Consider the following 15,145-nt stretch of genomic DNA (forward strand, 5'->3'; position numbering starts at 1 on the left):
GGGTCCCCCATTTTCAATTCATCATAACATATGACATACATGACATACAGATAGACAGTACTGCTACATCTATACATTTATGACATATCAGATTTGCAAATACAGTACTGTTTGTGATACAAAAGTGTCCAGAAAAAGAGTGTATATACATTTGGCGTAGAAACTGTACATTGGAGGAGGTTGGGTGGGTGGGGTGGGGTTGGGTGGCTATGGGTGAGGGCTGTACATTGGAGGTGGGGGGCGGGGGCGGTTGGGTAGGGGACACACACACATTTTACACTGTACATTGGAATACTGACAAAGCCTTACTTGGTCATTTACTGTACAACTAGGTTAGGACATTTGTAGGGGCCAGTTTCGAATTGCAGTCTCACATAGGTGTTTTTTGAGAGTGTTTTTGAAAGTGGGTAGTGATTCACATTCCTTTACAGCTTTAGGTAGGGCTTTACATCAGGGTCCTCCATTTTCAATTCATCAAGACATTTATGACATACAAATATACAGTACTGTTTCATCAAGAATTTATGACATACAAATATACAGTGCTGTTTCAGAAAAAGATACATTAAAAAAATATATGTATCGAAGGGGAAGAAACTGTACATTGGAGGGAGTTGGTTGGGTGGGTTTGGACATTTACTGGGCCAGTTTCTAATTGCAGCCGCCCGTAGGTGCTCTTTGAGAGCGGGTTTGAAGGAGAGTAGGGATTCACATTATTTTACGGCTGTGGGTAGGGCGTTCCACATTATTGTAGTGTACCGGTCGTGACAACGTCACCTCAAACTTCGATGCCCCCAGGGAGTTTCGAACCCGGGTCTCCCACGCCACGGGCAACAACACAGACCGCTATACCAAGAAGTGAACTCACTTCTTTGTACCGTGTCTATGCGTCTTTTGAGGATGTGAGAGTGAGTTTAACCCATAGCACCGCTACTCACCCCAGCCCTTCGTGACTGTGCTTCACAATACCATCCTGGCACCGCTACTCACCCCAGCCCTTCTTGACTGCGCTTCACGATACCATCCGTTACAGTAGCATAATTGCTAAACGTGTTTAGTCCCTTGTTTGAGCCGAATCTGGGTTGAACATGATTTGTGGAACTCCCTCTGGTGTTGTGGTCGTGGAATTCACTGGCCTTTGGGAAGTATTTCGACATGTATCTTAGTGGTGTAGTGTATCTTCCTTTACCGTTTACCAGTAATTTTGTCCTTGATGCTGCATGTGGGGTTAATGGGAAAATTGCATTTCACCAAAATATTTTATATTTAGTTAAGTTCCAATATTTAAAAGCCAAATTGCTTAAATGACCGGATGCTGGTGACGTCGGGAGACCGGATTTGCAATGCTAATGGTGCTTTCAGTCGGTCCTTGACAAGTTGGAAATCTTTTATGTGACCAAATGGATCACAGCCTGAACCACATACGCTTGGAGCAACCTATTAATAGTACGTACATTCATTTTCCTATAGCTGCAGGAGATTCTGGACCCAAAAAATGATGTCACCTGTCAGAGATCAAAAAAGGATTTCTCTCGCGCCGTTGACTACCATTAGTATTAAAAAAAAATGGGTCCCACGTGGGTCCACTGGAATTGGAGGGACTTCACCTCACTGTTAATAGATTGCTCCTAGCTTCATATGTGGTTCATGCGCCGGCTGTGGTTCCAATGAACAAGCCCTTCTAATATACATTTCTCTCTCTGATAAGGTAGGGTATTTTAAATTTCAAAGCAGCAGTTAAAATCGCTAGCCAAAACAAATTTAGCATTGCATATCAGGCCACTCGACATCACCAAATGATTTGTCTCTCGCCGTTGATTACTGTTCATATTTTTTCCCAAATAGGGTCCCAGGGCTGTCTAGTGGAAGCGGAGGAACTTCGCCTCTCTATAGACCTGGGGAGTCGCATGATCGTTTTAAGACCTGCCTGGTTCCAGAATGTTTTTTGCCTATGGTCTTATTTTTACGACTGTGCATCTAATGCAATTGAATCTTTACTCGTTTCCATGGTAACTACTACAGTACCCATATGCCTCAGCATTTGAAGCGTGTTAACACTGCAAAGCTGAGAGGATGACGTTACGAAACCAAAATTATCAAAACACCGGCGGCGGCGTGGAGTTAAAGTTAGCTGTGGCACCTATCTCCTTTCAAGGGAGCACTGGCTCAGGCACGAGGCACAGTATAGTAGGGTCATCTGTGGCACTTCCGTGACCGTGGAGAGCGAATGTCCGTTTCTCAATGGATTTGTCATCTAGGAGGGTTAATAAACAAATTTAGCCCGGGTGTATTTTTTTAAAAGGCGGGGAAAATTCGTGAGAGATCAAAATCCAAAATGACTGCCGTGGAAATTAACTTTTTAATGGTTTGACCTATAATGATGCACAATACATGGTTTTAGAGCTTATTTTGATCAAGGAATACATATTTGGTGTTTATATAATGATTTGACCTATTGTTGACCTTCAAATGCAAGATGGCTGCCAATTTTGAGCTCCAAAATGGATTTTTTTCAAAATCGTCACAGAGCCTTCATATTAGCTCTAATGAAAGCTCTGCTCATGATGAGTTGAGTTATGGACAGAGGGGATAGGTGGCTATCTTCCACCATACTCCATCCATCTGTGAAAGTTGGAGACATGATCACCCCTGTTTGCTTCAGCAGGGTGGGTTATTGGCCCCAGATGCTGTTTCCACAAGGTTGTCTGACTGCTTTGTCTGACCTCTCACCCTAGACCTGTCCGGTTTGGTAAAACCTGCTAGGATTTTCCTCCTACTGGCATAGCTCTCAGGGTTCACTGAGGTACTCAAGCTCCCTTACCACGACAAGGTGAACAGTCAAAAGGGAGGTGTTTTTTTTCTTCTTTTTTTAAATATATGTTTTGTAACTTTTGTATAACTATGGTGCTTCAACAAATAGCACTCCAAAATAATAATTGATCAACTAGTAGCCTAATTAAGGGCAGATTTGGAGGCAACAGCATCTCCCTCTGGCTGACACAGCAACTGAACCATGTAATGTCAAACAGAAAATATAATTGTTAGAATAAAACACACTAATGTTCACATCACAATATTAAAAAAGAAAGGAAATAAGGGTGGAGAGAAAAGGCTGGTAGAAAACACAAAATACAGATGGATATAAAATAAGCTAAGCAGATGATATAATGTAACAACTTGTTGTTGATGGATGATGAGAACGGGAGAGAGAATCACTATTCTTCATCAGAATCTGTTGATTCTCCACACTGACTCCATTCATCATCACTGCTACTCTCATCTGAGCAGTCATGAGATGTGAGCTGCTGGGGCAAGGGGGGAAGGGTATGACGCACTGGCCGGCACTTCCCATTCACTAGTTCCCAGCCATGACCAATGGGGGAAGGATGTTCTTGAAGGTTGTAATGGAGCTGGCAATATGTAATGTAGTTTGTCCTTTCCACATGAAGATCCAAGGAGTCCTCATCAGGTGGCAGACGAATCGTACACTTCTTCTTCAATTTGTGCCACTTGGAAGCTCTGGCCTGGCCAGACATAACATCTGCACTCTCAGCGTAAACAATTGAGAGGACAAATGCTTTCATATCTGCTCTCACTTCATCTTTCAACTCCAGACTATCACTCACTCGTCCCTGGAGCTCTCTTGCCTCAGGAACAACCATCACCTTCTCCAACACCTTTTTCTTTCCATGCCCATAAAAGCCTGAGGTGTGGTCACTGCCACGGAGAGGTATAATGATGTCTGCAACCTCTTCAGAGAGCATTGCACGGCAGTTGATACATGCATTCTTGCGCTTGATCAGCAGATCACCTCTGATTTGTTGCGAGGCATAAGCTGCTTGGACAAACACGTCTGTGTCTCCGCAGTCTAGAACAACAGGTCCAGTGTAGTTGGTGATCCTCACCTTTGCATAGGCGGAGAGCAGCATTGTATCTGCCTCTGGATGTTTGAAGACATACTCTCCATTAGCGATGCCAGTGCTGAGGTTGGTTGACACTTCTCCCTCACAGTATATGATATCACCCTGCACTTGACCAACTTGTGTTTTCAGCTGTTCTTTCACAAGTTTTTGCAATCTGACCTTGTTTCCTGAGTTGACCATGAGTTCACTGAATTCAGCAGCACCTGGGAACCTGTCTTCGGGTTTCAGGAAAACATTTGGGACATGTGGATGTTTTGCTCATCATCATGCTCATCATCCTTGATGCTGAAGGAAAGGTCATATTTGTCGTTGATGAGAATGATGAGGTAAGCATTGGCATGGCGTGAGAAGATGATTGCGCAGATTTTATGCAGGTAGAACCATCCGGCTTCCTAGCCTCTCGGTCCTCAGGTGTGGGGGTGGCAAGCCACCATATCAGACCCATGTCTACAAGGCTCACGTAGTTCTGCGGTTCCTCAGGAACTGGTTCTAGGGTGAAAAGCGCTAGTCCTGATCTTTCCATATGGGCCACCTGCATATGAGCACCAGAAGGTGTGCAGCTCTTTTCACTTGCAAAATTCCATCTCTTATTACTGTGGATGGTTGCAGTAAGAGGTTTGATCTTGGTGAACACCCGCTCTTGCAGAAAAGTCTCAACCTGACCATGGCCATCTGGAATTGCAGTCTTAAAGGGGAGATGAAGCATAGCGATAAACACATAGTCATAGCATCAAATTAGTATTTAGATAAACCACAGAAAAAATCACGTTATAAAAATAAGGCGTTTCTAAGAAAAAACGATTTGTAATGTCCATTTATGTAGCATTTATGAACATGTGCGCCGCCATTTTGTTGCTGACGTCACGGTGTTGGTTTGGTGTATACACTGCTAGTTAGCTGCATAGTAAACATGGACTGTCGGGTCAGTCAAATGTTGCCTACCAAACAATGGGACCGCGGTGATTCTTTTTGTATTGCTCCTGGCTGTTCAAACTAATTTTACCGTGTGAAAGAGAGAGGAAAGTTGGTTAATTTCCACAAACTACCAGTGAAAAAAACAGTGTTGTTGGCACGTTGGCTCAAGCTGGCTGCACTCAGGCGGCGCGATCAGCCTGTTGGACAGGGAATGAAGATCTCCAGCGAACACTTCATTGCTAGCTAACGCCGGTACTAGCTAGCCATCGCTCCCGGGAGCTAACGCCGGTACCCGGCTGGTGCTAACTAGCTAGCCATCGCTCCCGGGAGCTAACGCCGGTACCCGGCTGGTGCTAACTAGCTAGCCATCGCTCCCGGGAGCTAACGCTGGTACCTGGAGCTAGGTAGCCAGCAGGCTAAATGCTCCCGACGCTGAACTCAGTGAACTGCCTGCGCCGGTCTGTCTGTCAAAGACCGAGGGAACCGCATCAGGCTTCAGCTGATTAGTGGTCTTCTGGACAAACCTCCCACCCCCAACAACATAATCCGAGGCAATGAAGTGTTCGCTGGAGATCTTCATTCCCTGTCCAACAGGCTGATCGCGCCGCCTGAGTGCAGCCAGCCTGAGCCAATGTGCCAACAACACTGTTTTTTTCACTGGTAGTTTGTGGAAATTAACCAACTTTCCTCTCTCTTTCACACGGTAAAATTAGTTTGAACAGCCAGGAGCAATACAAAAAGAACCATGCGGTCCCGTTGTTTGGTAGGCAACATTTGACTGACCCGACAGTCCATGTTTACTATGCAGCTAACTAGCAGTGTATACACCAAACCAACACCGTGACGCCAGCAACAAAATGGCGCCGCCCATGGCGAAAACAGGAAAATTATATTTGATTTTTCAGACAAATAAGCAGGATTTCACATTTTATTATAGGACCCTGTCTTACACAAGGTACACAACAAACAAACTAGGATCACATTGTTCACTGCTTTATCTCCCCTTTAAGGTCATGCAGTAACTCTGGTGAGGCGACGAGGCCAGACTGTAGTGACGTCAGTGTAGGTGAGGAGATGTCAAATGGATCAGCTTCAAAATCCCTCATGCATGCCTGCAGGTCCTGAACTGCTTGCTCATCCTTCTGCATCCTTGCTGGCTGGCATTCGACATGCTTCCTGTGACAACGCTGGCACTGGAGGCCCCGCTTCACACTTCACCCTTGCAACGTTGTTTACATTCCTTGTTGTTGAGAACAGTTGTTTCTCATTCTTTAAAAGCTGAGTCCATCCTTGCTTTAGCTTTGAGTTCAGATTCATAGTTGTTTCTATCCAAAGATTGAGGGGCTGGCAGGAGTAGGGTAGCCCTGTCATCGACTGGGTAAAGTGATCGTTGAAGAACTCCATTTGTTCATCTGACAGTGAAGAGAGCATTGCCCAGTAGTCTGGCAACCACCTCCCATAGTCATGGTTGTCGTATGCCATCAGTCCTGGCAGCATGTTGTAGGTTGACGATAGGTATAAGAGCCATTTCTTGCATGACATGCATCAAGACATTGTACAAGTGGGTCAGACATCTCCAAGAACGAGACCCAAAAGTCCCCCATGTCTGTGCCAGGCTTCTCATAAACTCTGTTGATCAGCTCCTTCATGTTGCCATCATTCTCAAGATCACAGTAAGCTGTCTGTAGAGCCTCTTGAGTTTCAGTCAGTGCATTCCGCAGAATGTTGAGGTTCTCCTTGATGTCTTCCGATAGTTCTTTGTGCTCAAGAATCTTTGACAGTTTATTTGGGATAAGAACCTCTCTCAAGAGCAGGATGCACTGCACGCCCCGTCTGTAGTGCTTTCCTCGTAGTGCTTGGTCTACCGACCCCTCCACTACTACCCCTGCTGTAACCAGAGTGTCTGCCATTCCAGAGCCCTTGAATCTCTTGTAGATGGCATAGATGTAGGACATCAGCTGGTGGAAAGCTCAGAGGATTGGGATGATGTCCTTGAACATTTCTGGATTCTCCGCCTTGAGCTGAGTGATCGTCTTGTAGGTGGGCAGGTCACCAACAAGAAAGGAGAATGGAATATTCTTCAGCCGCATGGCCTCCACATGTTTCACCATGATGTCATTCACCACTGACTTGCTTGGAGGTTCATTGTATGTTGTGAACAAGGCATGCTCTTGTTGGGTGTTGGATGACAGCAGGACTGGGCACCACTGTATCCTGGAACACGCTGCTCTTCAGGTGGTGGTCTTGTACCATGATTGTCTACACGAGACAGTGCATGTATCACAGAGCGAGCACGCTGCGGAGCTGACCCATCCACTGGTGGATCTAGTCTACCCTGGGACGAGCAGGTGGCTCACTCTTGCTACCAGGGGGGCATCTGTACTGGCAAACCTTTGTCAGTTCTGCACACTTCTGCTCCACATCCATCAGAGCCCAGTGGTCATAGAGGAGCAGTGTATCTGCATAGCTGATGCAGACACCACTCTTGTGCAGAGTGTCTACCAGATCTTTACTCCTTGTCATGCCATGGACATTTACGCCCAGGTTGATAGCAGTGGTAGTGCGCTGTCCAGTGAGATGGTACATTCGGACCCAGAGTTTTTGTTAACACCAAAGTAAGATAAATAAATAAGTAGCGCACAAGGGTTAAATTCGGCTCAAGCAACTAACCTTGCTAGCTTTGCATACAGAATACTATTTTATGTTAGGCTATAGTGCAAAATCATTTTTGGTTCATTATGAAAATGTGATGGTATGAACTGGACACCATATTCTCAGTAGCCTACCCTATTTAATGGAAAACCGCAAATCAGTAACTGTTGTTTACACACAAACATTGACTTTATTGACCTCAGAGATGACTTCTGTATACTTATACTGTATATTATTCAACTCATCATGAGCAGAGCTTTCATTAGAGCCTAATATAAAGGCTCTGTGACGATTTTGAAAAAAATCCATTTTGGAGCTCAAAATTGGCAGCCATCTTGCATTTTAAGGTCAACAATAGGTCAAATCATTATATAACACCAAATATGTATTCATTGATCAAAATAAGCTCTGAAACCATGTATTGTGCATCATTGTAGGTCAAACCATTAAAAAGTTAATTTCCACGGCAGCCATTTTGGATTTTGGTCTCTCACAAATTTTCCCCGCCTTTTAAAAAAATGCACCCCGGCTAAATTTGTTTATTAACCCTCCTAGATGACAAATCCATTGAGAAACGGACCTTCGCTCTCCACGGTCACGGAAGTGCCACAGATGACCCTACTAGTATGCCAGACATCCTTGGACAGTGGCTGATTGCCTGGTTCCTAAAAGGCTGAGACTTGATTGATTAATTGATTGAAAACTTTATTAACAGATTGCAGAATGGGTACAATACAGTACAGCTCAATACACACAATTGTTGGGTGGCTAGGTGGTGCAGTGGGCAAGGCGCTCACCACCAATGCAGGAGACGCTGGGTTCGAACCCAGCTCTCCGCATTGCATTCAGCTTTGCTGGTCGTTCATACTAATACATTTGGCAGTATTAGGGGGTGGAAAGCTGATGGGTGGGAATCGGACGTTGTGGACAGCGACTCCTACAGGTCGGTTGGTGCGCCTGCACAGTAGAATCAGGAAGCGACGGGGGCGGCGTCCCTCCAAAGCGCAGACCTCCGACGCTGAAAGATCGCGCTGTGCAGGTGAAAAGATGCGACGGCTGCTACCTCGAGTACCGGAGGGGACTCGTGCAATGTATATGGCTTCATCCACATTACAGCCGGCTTGTGGGAGGCATGGCCAAACAGCGTTCGAGACAGGGGAGGGTAGAATTGGACGATACAAAATTGGAATGGGAGAAAAATAGAAAATGGGAGAAAAAGTAGATAAAAAAAAAATACACACAATTGTTAAGGGGATGCAGACCAGAGAAAGACTTTCATCTTGTTTACATCAGGGTCCCCCATTTTCAATTCATCAGGACATATATGACATACATGACATACAGATAGACAGTACTGCTACATACATTTATGGCATACCAGATTTACAGTACTGTTTGTGATACAAAAAGAGTCCAGAAAAGAGAGTATATACATTTGACGTAGAAACTGTACATTGGAGGAGGTTGGGTGGGTGGGGGGCTGTACATTGGAGGTGGTTGGGTAGGAGGGGTGGGGGGGAACACTGTACAACTGTACAAGCAAAACTGTACATTGGAATATTGACAAAACCATTCTTGGTAATTTACTGTACATTGGAGGGGGTTGGGTTAGGACATTTACAGGGGCCAGTTTTGAATTGCAGTCTCCCGTAAGTGTTCTTTGAGAGTGGGTTTGAAAGTGGGTAGTGATTCACATTCCTTTACAGCTTTGGGTAGGGCATTCCACATTGATGTGGCATAATTGCGAAACGTGTTTAGTCCCTTGTTTGAGCCGAATCTGGGTTTAACATGATTTGTGGAGCTCCCTCTGGTGTTGTGATCGTGGTATTCACTGACCTTTGGGAAGTATTTTGACATGTACATGGGTACCTTGGTCGTGTAGAGTATCTTGTAGACCAGGCCCATTGCAAGTTGCTGTACTCTGTCATCTACTCTAAGCCATCCTAGGTTGTCAAAGTGGGCAGGGGTGAGGTGGGTTCTAGGAGTAAGGTCAAGCAGTAGTCTGACCAGTTTGTTTTGAGATGTTTGTAATTTAGTTTTTAGCGCCTTTGAGGTGCTTTGGTACCATGAGGTGCAAGCATAGTCGTAGTACCCTTGAATGAGTGCTCCTGCCAGAGTCTTCAGGGTATTCTTGTTTACCAGAAAGGAGATCCGGTACAAGAATCGAGTTCGTTGGTTGCCTTTTTTTTATTACATTGGATGCCATTTTGTCACAGGAAAGATTAGCCTCTAGGATGGAACCCAGGTAGGTAATTTCATCTTTCCTTGTGACAATATTGTCACCCACTGTAACTGAGAAGCCGTCGGTCTTGCTGAGTTTGTTATTTGATCCGAAGAGAATGGACTCTGTTTTACCCAGGTGTAATGATAGTTTGTTATCAGCGAGCCAGGTGCAGATTCTGCCGAGTTCTGAGCTGAGAGTTTTTTCAACCTGTAACTTGTTCTTGTCAGAGACCAGCAGGGCTGAGTCGTCCGCGAACAAGAACAAGTTGTAGTCACAAGCTGACGACATGTCATTTGCATAAATTAGGAACAGTAGCGGTCCTAGTATGCTTCCTTGTGGAACACCACAGCTCACTGTGGGGGGGGGGGGGGGGGTAGGGTACAGTTTACCTCCACCATCTGTTCTCTCCCCTCAAGGTAGGATTGCATCCAGCTCACTGATAGACTATCAAAACCAATTGCTTGGATTGGTTTGGAATTCGTAGATTCGATTTTTTCCGCTAGGTACTTTTCAACCTGTTCGTATACTATTTTTTCCATGACTTTCGAGATGGAGATAAGAATAGAAACAGGGCGGTAGTTGCCTGGGTCTAATTTGCTCCCCTTTTTGTGCAGGGGGGTCCCACTTGGATTACTGCACAACAATTTGGTTGAGCGCTTAAAATCGGGATCTGGAGAAAGTTCAGAGCGGCACGTCTCGCCCTCCGCTGCTCTGTGAGGAGCAGTGTTTGGAGAATGCATGCCGCTTTGTCTTGGCTTAGAGTGGATCAGAGGCTGGCATACAGCCTTGTAACACTTTTGTTTAATATTTATAAAATTGGTAAACCTAAGTCTTTCTGGTCAGAACTGCACCCACCAATACTAGCCATGGCACGCCGTGGGTCTTCATTTCACTCTACCTCTACCAAGTACAAATGCACTTAAGAGAACCGTAATGTATAGAGCTGCTGAGTGTCTGAGTGAAGATAAAGATGATCAGCAACAAATGTACTTTTAAGATAAAGTTGAAGGATGCTGTTATGAATGGTGAAATACAGTTGAGTTACTGATTTATTTAGTTAGTATTGATATTTTTTTTTAAACTTTGACCAGTCAGCTGGTTCTTTTTAGCGTTTATCGCTTTTTCGTCGCATTCATACTTGGTCAAGTTCGACCGACAGAAGCAGGCTGAAAGGGTTCAGATGGGGGGGAAGACACTCTGGGAAAGGCACGGCTGCAGTCCGGGATTCGAACGCGCTCAGCCCCAGATCCGCACGAGCGCGGTTGTCCACGGCGCTGAAATAGCACTCGCGGTACGTGGTGAGCTACTGGAGCTCCCCAGTATTGATATTTTAGTTAGTTAGTTTAGTTAGTATTGTATTTGTGGTTGGAGCCTTTGTGTGTTTTTTTGTGAGATTTTAAGAGGTTGAGAACAAATTTGGGTCTCATTCTCCAAAGACTTACGACAAAAAGGGCTTGCTCTTAGGGCCATTTGAGACCTTTTCGGGCCGATTTTGGGATTCACCAACCGTCCCAATAAAACATATATAATTAATATTATATTATAATATATTGTCTATATTCATTTCTTGCCCGAAAAGGTCTCGAATGGCCCCAAGAGAAATCCCTTTTTGTCGTAAGTCCGTTGGAGAATGAGACCAATGTGCTTAGGCTAAGGTGTTTTTTTTTTTTGTTACTGTAATGTAATGTACTGTAATGTTGTAGGTTGTGTGTTAAGACCCCAGGAAGAATAGTCTTCCACCCATGGGTGTAGACTAATGGGGATCCATAAATAAACAAATAAATACACACAGTAGGGAGAGAGCCTCTGTCAAGTAAATTGGTTTGTAATATTTTGCCACTCAATAAACTGGTCTGTTTATCTTCACCTGTGTCAGAGACAGCAAAGGCCACTTGGGCAGGGTCCACTGCCCAGCAAATATTGGATACATTTTCCCTGATGGTCTGACCTCATCATTCTGAATCTACAATCATCAAAATGAAACCATGGACATTTAGTCTATGTCCCTTATCCCATATAAACTATAATTAAAATTAGAAACAGTTTAAAAGAAGGAGGTACTGTATAGTTTAGATACAGTAAGAGTTAACATTGTAAATTATATATTACATAGTAGTGTATATAAGAACCAGTTCTCAGGAACCTAGCATGTCTTTTTTTTACCATGCATATCTTGTCTTATCTATTTAATTCTTTCGATGCCTATTTTATTCTTGTATTTTGCACAATCAATGCGGGCAAGACCACCCGCATTTCACTGTATGCCCTGTATAAACCTCTTGATTCTAATTGTAAATATATATATATATATATTTACAATATGCTTGAATCTGCAAAATATCACCTGAGAATATTGATAGGCCAGTGTTTCTTATAAACCTTTTGATTCTCATAGGTTGAATCAATACCAGAGCCCTTAATCCTACACAGAGATGTGATGGACTGTGAGGGTGGGAGTGGAGGAAGTGGCGGGAAATTAGTAGGCTACTGTTGAATCGAAACATAGATCTAAAGATCAGAGGAGTATATGAAGCATGTCTTGATAGTCTATCAGTGAGCTGGATGTAATCCTACCTGGAGGGGAGAGAACAGATGGTGGAGGTAAACGGTACCCTATCCCCCCCCCCCCCCTCCCAGTGAGCTGTGGTGTTCCACAAGGAAGCATACTAGGACAGCTACTGTTCCTAATTTATGCAAATGACATGTGGTCAGCTTGTGACTGCAACTTGTTCCTGTTCGCGGACGACTCAGCCCTGCTGGTCTCTGACAAGAACAAGTTACAGGTTCAAAAAACCCTCAGCTCAGAACTCGGCGGAATCTGCACCTGGCTCGCTGATAACAAACTATCATTACACCTGGGTAAAACAGAGTCCATTCTCTTCGGATCAAATAACAAACTCAGCAAGACCGATGGCTTCTCAGTTACAGTGGGTGACAATATTGTCACAAGGAAAGAAGAAATTACCTACCTGGGTTCCATCCTAGAGGCAAATCTTTCCTGTGACAAAATGGCATCCAATGTAATAAAAAAAAGTCAACCAACGAACTCGATTCTTGTACCGGATCTCCTCACTGGTAAACAAGAATACCCTGAAGACTCTGGCAGGAGCACTCATTCAAGGGTACTACGACTATGCTTGCACCTCATGGTACCAAAGCACCTCAAAGGCGCTAAAAACAAAATTACAAACATCTCAAAACAAACTGGTCAGACTACTGCTTGACCTTACTCCTAGAACCCACCTCACCCCTGCCCACTTTGACAACCTAGGATGGCTTAGAGTAGACGACAGAGTACAGCAACTTGCAATGGGCCTGGTCTACAAGATACAATACACGTCCAAGGTACCCATGTACATGTCAAAATACTTCCCAAAGGTCAGTGAATACCACGATCACAACACCAGAGGGAGCTCCACAAATCATGTTAAACCCAGATTCGGCTCAAACAAGGGACTAAACACGTTTAGCAATTATGCCACATCAATGTGGAACGCCCTACCCAAAGCTGTAAAGGAATGTGGATCACTACCTACTTTCAAAACCACTCTCAAAGAACACTTACGGGAGACTGCAATTCGAAACTGGCCCCTGTAAATGTCCTAACCCAACCCCCTCCAATGTACAGTAAATGACCAAGTATGGTTGTCAATATTCCAATGTAGTTTTGCTTGTACAGTGCCCCCCCCCCCCCCCCCAATTTACAGTTTCTACGTCAAATGTATTTACTCTCTTTTCTGGACTATTTTTGTATCACAAACAGTACTGTATTTGCAAATCTGGTATGTCATAAATGTATAGATGTAGCAGTACTGTCTATCTGTATGTCATGTTATGATGAATTGAAAATGGGGGACCCTGATGTAAACAAGATGAAAGTCTTTCTCTGGTCTGCATCCCCTTAACAATTGTATGTATTGAGCTGTACTGTACCCATTCTGCAATCTGTTAATAAAGTTTTCAATCAATCAATCAATGGAAAAAGCTTCGCTCACCAAAAACTATAATTTGTAGTCAAGTATTTCCATGCTTGATTCATGTTGGAGCACTTTAGAAAAAAAATGCCAATTTTTTGTGCAGTGGTAAAATTTCAGAAAAGTACTGCGGCTCGTTTACAAGATCCACAAAACTATAACATTTGTGTTGATATATTTCTCATAAACTGCTGTCTCTTTCAACATGGTGGACACACAATGGGAATTCTAAACATCCAATGACAGGTCTCTTATCATGTAGATGGGGGACCCTGATGTAAACAATACGAAAGTCTTTCTCTGGTCTGCATCCCGTTAACAATTGTATGTATTGAGCTGTACTGTACCCATTCTGCAATCTGTTAATAAAGTTTTCAATCAATCAATCACGCCACAAGACGGGAATAAGCCAGATGCTGATCTCACCGGCTCCTTCCATCAGCAGCATGTGATGTGGAGAACGTGCAGACCTCAGAGCTTTCAAATGAATGGAGTGGGATGTAACGTTTATTAAACCAGTACACTGGCTGCACTCTGCTGCTGCTTGCAGACAGTGCACTGCTGCACAGCAGTGTTCATTAAAACTCCCTCCACCTGTATCAATCTATTTCATCATCTCTCTTAGGGTCTCAATTGTCAGTATGACATCATCCAAGGATGTGGTTGCTAAGGCTCTGCTCAGGATGTGCCCATTTTTAATTGCACTCTCAGCCAAATCCTTTTCAGACTTGCATGGATCTGCACCGACAGCAGAGCCTACACTGCAAAATACAACTGGATAACCATTGGCACTATAATTGGTTTCATTATTATGACGAGTGTTCCTGACTGAAAGGTTACTAATCCCCATTACTCTTTCCAGTGGCAGTAATGCGTATAGTTCAATGTTCTAACCACCATTTCATCTCAAATGGGAAGAAGCGGTGATGTATTCTCAGGAGAAAACAAAAGTAGTCTTCAGAATTTGCCTATAATGGTGAGGTAGTCGTGAGACTGCATTGTCTGTACCGTGTAGATAGGAACCACCCCCTAGCTTTTCTTCTCTCTTTGGCCTCTATTGCTATTTTGTGGATGATTGAAAATGGAACCTGGGCTTGCAAAGACCACGCCAAGACACATAACCAGTTAATTTCTGGGACCAATTCTAGCTACTTATAGTGAGCTAGAACACGTTTCTGTAAAAACACATATTTCCATGACAACAGTTTTCAGCAGTACACGTCCAACTAACACAGTATGTAAGTAAGCTAGTGACCACTGTTGTCCCTGTCCACCGTCAACACTGTTGGTCCTCCTGGCTGTTTCGGCTTTTATTTCCCTTCCAGTTATTTCCAGTAGTCTAATATGGTACAATTTCAGAGTGCTGGATCTAAAAATACATTTACAATCTGTTTGCATCTTTGTATTTTCTACATGTTTATTTCCATGCAAGCACTCATTTCCCCATCGATAAATAC

The sequence above is a fragment of the Notolepis coatsorum genome (assembly GCF_963971535.1).
Source record: "Notolepis coatsorum genome assembly, chromosome: 6".
NCBI lineage: Eukaryota > Metazoa > Chordata > Actinopteri > Aulopiformes > Paralepididae > Notolepis > Notolepis coatsorum.